The sequence below is a fragment of the Papaver somniferum genome, chromosome 3 (assembly GCF_003573695.1).
Source record: "Papaver somniferum cultivar HN1 chromosome 3, ASM357369v1, whole genome shotgun sequence".
Taxonomy (NCBI): Eukaryota; Viridiplantae; Streptophyta; class Magnoliopsida; order Ranunculales; family Papaveraceae; genus Papaver; species Papaver somniferum.
This window is the reverse complement of record NC_039360.1, coordinates 170196971-170203124: the sequence shown is the minus strand read 5'-3', so window position 1 is coordinate 170203124 and position 6154 is coordinate 170196971. Positions and strand designations below refer to the sequence as shown.

The 6154-nt window shown below is 39.9% G+C and overlaps 1 long non-coding RNA gene across 1 annotated transcript; it reads right to left on the bottom strand.

Moving 5' to 3' along the window:
- Window positions 1-820: 820 nt before the first annotated feature.
- On the bottom strand, window positions 821-3810 carry LOC113357997. The gene is made up of 2 exons (XR_003364093.1): window positions 3556-3810; window positions 821-2323 (listed from the first exon to the last, which is right to left on the bottom strand). It is a non-coding gene; the product is annotated as an uncharacterized LOC113357997 (long non-coding RNA).
- Between the last annotated feature and the right edge of the window lie 2344 nt (window positions 3811-6154).

The window sequence follows — 6154 nt, the reverse complement described above, 5'->3', positions numbered from 1 at the left end:
CCGGCATCTTGTTCACCTGTAGTTGACCACCAACAGTCCTCCTAGCTGCTTCCATTGTAGCTCAAGTACCTGCCCTAACATTCATCTAGACAGCATCACTGGTTCATTCCAGTGCCACCATTTGAGTTGTAATTGCACACCATTCTCTGTACTTCAGTTTCATTTCTACACTGTTAAGACAGGTACCAACAACAGCTAGCTGATACAGCTCCTTAGACCTTATTAGCTTCACTACCTGCAGTTGGCTTCATAACCACCCACCTGCAATTGCAAATAGCTAACCCCCACTGCATCTACAATTCACCACTTCTACCAGTCTCAGTACCATGACCTAACATACATCTAGGCTCGTATGTAGCAGTCCCATTCTCAGCTCAATTCTGCAAAATACTATAGCCTCAATCCATCAGCACCAACAAATCGAGTACATTTTCCTCTTGTTCTTCTCCATTCAAACTGCATCTCAAGACTACAGCAGCAGCTCAATCTTCCCTGACCAGCACAACATCTCAGCTTCACAATCTTGGAACTGCAATAACCTCAACATACATAATACAACAGCTGCACTTCATCTTGCATTACATACCACCAACACAACAAACCCATAAATTCCTCCAAAACCAACAACAACCCTTGATTATCTTCGCTTAGCCATCAGCTGCAATTTCAATTCAAATACTAAGCCTTTCAGCTCCATAATCTCAAAGCAATAGTACCATCCATGGCTAGCATAACCTGCAATCACCCATTTCAACATCCATTACAACCACCACTGCCATGTTCTGGATCTTCTATATCAGTCAAGCTCCAAAACCCATCATTCACCACAATCTTCTCTACTGCATCATTCTCTGCTGCCAACAACTCCATCTGAGTTTCAACAGAAGCTTCAGCTCAACATCACCAGTTCTTCTTGGTGATTACCTTGTTTGCCTAAACTTCAAAATCCACTGGAACCCATTTAATCCATCAGAACCAGATGTAAATTCGACCAAATCCCACCTTAATTCCACCATCAATTCCTTGTATTTCATCACCAGATCCTACATATTCTTCTCAATTCAAAACCCTAGTCTAAAATCTTGAATCACCACCTGCTTAAGCTTCATTAGCATATGAATCAAACCTAAAACCCCCATCACTGCATTACATCAGCTTCAGCTCCTGAAACCAACAACATCAACACCATCTGAAGCACATAGCTTCTTAACCCATTCACAGCTCTATACATCTGCATCTTATTCACCTGTAGTTGACCACAAACAGTCCTCCTTGCTGCTTCCATTGTAGCTCAAGTACCTGCCCTAACATTCATCTAGACAGCATCATTGGTTCATTGCAGTGCCTCCATTTGAGCTGTAATTGCACACCATTCTTTGTACTTCAGTTTCATTTCTTCACTGTTAAGCCAGGTACCAACAACAGCTAGCTGATACAGCTCCTTAGACCTTCTTAGATACACCACCTGCAGTTGGCTTCATAACCACCCACCTGCAATTGCAAATAGCTAATCCCACTGCATCTACAATTCACCACTTCTACCAGTCTCAGTACCATGACCTAACATACATCTAGGCTCATATGTACCAGTCCCATTCTCAGCTCAATTCTGCAAAATACTATAGCCTCAATCCATCAGCACCAACAAATCGAGTACATTTTCCTCTTGTTCTTCTCCATTCAAACTGCATCTCAAAACTACAGCAGCAGCTCAATCTTCCCTGACCAGCACAACATCTCAGCTTCAAAATCTTGGAACTGCAATAACCTCAACATACATAATACAACAGCTGCACTTCAACTTGCATTACATACCACCAACACAACAAACCCATAAATTCCTCCAAAAACAACAACAACCCTTGATTATCTTCGCTTAGCCATCAGCTGCAATTTCAATTCAAATACTAAGCATTTCAGCTCCATAATCTCAAAGCAATAGTACCATCCATGGCTAGCATAACCTGCAATCACCCATTTCAACATCCATTACAACCACCACTGCCATGTTCTGGATCTTCTATATCAGTCAAGCACCAAAACCCATCATTCACCACCATCTTCTCTACTGCATCATTCTCTGCTGCCAACAACTCCATCTGAGTTTCAACAGAAGCTTCAGCTCAACATCACCAGTTCTTCTTGGTGATTACCTTGTTTGCCTGAACTTCAAAATCCATTGGAACCCATTTAATCCAACAGAACCAGATGTAAATTCGACCAAATCCCACCTTAATTCCACCATCAATTCCTTGTATTTCATCACCAGATCCTACATCTTCTTCTCAATTCAAAACCCTAGTCTAAAATCTTGAATCACCACCTGCTTAAGCTTCATTAGCAGATGAATCAAACCTAAAACCCCCATCACTGCATTACATCAGCTTCAGCTCCTGAAAACCAACAACATCAACACCATCTGAAGCACATAGCTTCTTAGCCCATTCACAGCTCTATACACCGGCATCTTATTCACCTGTAGTTGACCACAAACAGTCCTCCTAGCTGCTTCCATTGTAGCTCAAGTACCTTCCCTAACATTCATCTAGACAGCATCACTGGTTTATTGCAGTGCCTCCATTTGAGCTATAATTGCATACCATTCTTTGTACTTCAGTTTCATTTCTGCACTGTTAAGCCAGGTACCAACAACAGCTAGCTGATACAGCTCCTTAGACCTTCTTAGCTTCACCACATGCAGTTGGCTTCATAACCACCCACCTGCAATTGCAAATAGCTAATCCCACTGCATCTACAATTCACCACTTCTACCAGTCTCAGTACCATGACCTAACATACATCTAGGCTCATATGTACCAGTCCCATTCTCAGCTTAATTCTGCAAAATACTATAGCCTCTCAATCCATCAGCACCAACAAATCGAGTACATTTTCCTCTTGTTCTTCTCCATTCAAACTGCATCTCAAAACTACAGCAGCAGCTCAATCTTCCCTGACCAGCACAACATCTCAGCTTCAAAATCTTGGAACTGCAATAACCTCAACATGCATAATACAGCAGCTGCACTTCAGCTTGCATTACATACTACCAACACAACAAACCCATAAATTCCACCAAAAACAACAACAACCCTTGATTATCTTCGCTTAGCCATCAGCTGCAAGTTCAATTCAAATACTAAGCATTTCAGCTCTATAATCTCAAAGCAATAGTACCAGCCATGGCTAGCATAACCTGCAATTACCCATTTCCACATCCATTACAACCACCACTGCCATGTTCTGGATCTTCTATATCAGTCAAGCACCAAAACCCATCATTCATTACCATCTTCTCTACTGCATCATTCTCTGCTGCCAACAACTCCATCTGAGTTTCAACAGAAGCTTCAGCTCAATATCACCAGTTCTTCTTGGTGATTACCTTGTTTGCCTGAACTTCAAAATCCACTGGAACCCATTTAATCCAACAGAACCAGATGTAAATTCGACCAAATCCCACCTTAATTCCACCATCAATTCCTTGTATTTCATCACCAGATCCTACATCTTCTTCTCAATTCAAAACCCTAGTCTAAAATCTTGAATCACCACCTGCTTAAAATTCATTAGCAGATGAATCAAACCTAAAACCCCATCGATCTTGACTTCAACTCAACCCCGCACAGATGTTCAGCTTTGCAAATACATGAACCCTAACTGAATCTTCTAAGACCTTCGATTACAGCAACGATAGCAGTTTCTTCTCGATTGATTCTTTAGCCAACATCAAACAGCATCTCGATCTCATCTTCCACAACTCCAATTTCTCGATCTCTCTGAAATACGACGCAACCATTTTCTCTCGGTTTCAGGTAGAGTGGGAAATAATGAGAAGATAAACTCTTCTCTGAATTTTAGGGTAAGAGAAGCTGACATGATACAACCACTCAGATGAATTGGCTAAGGGGGTACCCAGATGACTCTAGGCACCCTAAGTGTTGATACGTGCCACCAAAGAATGACAACTCCTTTTGATCCATTGTGCTTCCAATAGCATCTGCACGTGAGAAATGCCGCTTTTTCTCTTCTTCGAACTCTTCCACCTACAACATCCGTCTATTATTTCTCAAATTCACTTCTTCTCTTCAATGTCTCTTCATCACTAAAGTTGTCGTACTTTTCAGACAAAATTCGCATCACTAAAGCCGACATGCTTTTCAGACAGAGATGAAGAAATAAAAACAAATAATGAGAAATAATTTCTCCTCAAACACCATTTACACCTTTTAAACGACGTTTCTTCTTCTTTTATTCCAAATGGCTCCAAAATACCTAAACACTCAAAAACAAACATAAGATACGTAATTTGCAAGAAAACATAGCAAAGAAAGCATAAACAATAGATAAATATTAAGGTGTTTTAGACACCTATCACTCATTAAAACCTTGACAAGGAAAACTCGATGGGACAAAAGCTTGATGAAGGGAAAAGAATACAACGTGTTGAGTCATAGTAAAGTTGCTTCATAAAGCTGGCCATTTCTCTTCACAAAATCCTAAAATATAAAAACCCTGTGGGAAAAAGATAATCTCAACCATGAATTCATAGCCCCGGTGTTGTTAAAACCTTAGCGAGTAACAAAACCCATTGGGACAAAATAAACTCGGTGACGGGAAAAAGTGTTCAACAGACACACCCCCTGATGTCGACATCATATCATTAGATACTCCCCGTTGATTTCGACATCTTCCCCTGGTTGCATTCAAGGGAGTTCAGAAAATTTTCTTAGTCCGACACTTTTGATATGCTTTTCAAAAGTTGATTAATGAGTTAGTAAATAGGTCTACCGCATTCTCATCAGATTTTACTTGACTGACTTGAATTTTTCGAAGAGACTGTTGTTGCTCATTGTAAAAGAACTTTGGTGGTATATGCTTTGAATTATCACCCTTAATGTAACATTGCTTCATCTGTTCTATACAAGCTGCATTATCCTCACAAATGCAAGTTGGCTCATTAGTGGTAAAATTGATACCACATGTCCCTCGAATGTGTATAATAATAGACCTTAACCATACACACTCACGAAACTCCTCGTGTAAGGCAATAATCTCAGAGTGGTCCGTGGAGGTAGCCACAAGAGTCTGCTTGGTCGATCTCCAAAATATTATTGTGTTTCCAATGGTGAACACATAACCAGTTTGTGATCGACCTTTATATGGATCGGAGAGGTACCCATCATCGACAAAACTAACCAAAAAATTGTTTGGGGTTTTAGTGTAGGGAGTTGCATTTTCGTTAGCAGTCCTTCTTGAAAAATCGGGGGTCAAACAACCACACCAAATATTTCGTTCGACAATATTTATGGACTAACTCCAATATAATTCCAAGAGAATCAACTACACAGTCAAACCCAATCAAGGAAATATGTCCAAGAGTTATATCTCAATTTATCAACACAATCTATTATCAAACAGATAGAAATCTGTGAGCCCGATTGATATGAGAAATAACTTGAACGGTATCAAAAACCAATGTTCAAGTGTCAATCAATTTCAATCAACAAACAAAGGTTGGATTTACCAATTGATTGAACTATGCACAACCTGTGATATTTTAATTATATAGAAAATATAATGCGGAAAAGAAATAACACAGACACCAGAAGTTTTATTAACGAGGAAACCGAAAATGGAGAAAAACCTCGAGACCTAGTCCATTTTTGAACACCACACTGTATTAAGCCACTACAGACACTATCCTACTACAAGTTAATTTCGGACTGGAATGTAGTTGAGCCCTAACCAAGTCTCACACCGATTAAGGTACAGTCGCGTTCCTGATGCCTCTGAATCCCAGCAAGACTCTACGCACTTGATTCACTTAGCTGATCTCACCCACAACTAAGAGTTGCTACGACCCAAAGTCGAAGACCCTATAAACAAATCTGTCTCTAACAGAAAAGTCTATTCTGATAGATAAATCTTCTCCCCCAGAAATACCTACGAAGTTTTTGTTCTGTCTTTTGATAAATCAAGGTGAACATGAACCAATTGACAATCCGGTCTTAATTCCCGAAGAACAACCTAGAAATATCAATCACCTCACAATAATTTAACTATTTGTTAGTAGAAGAATTTATTGTGAAATCACAAAGAATGAGATGAAGAGCTTCGTGATTACGTTTTATATCTTACCTATTGTTGATGG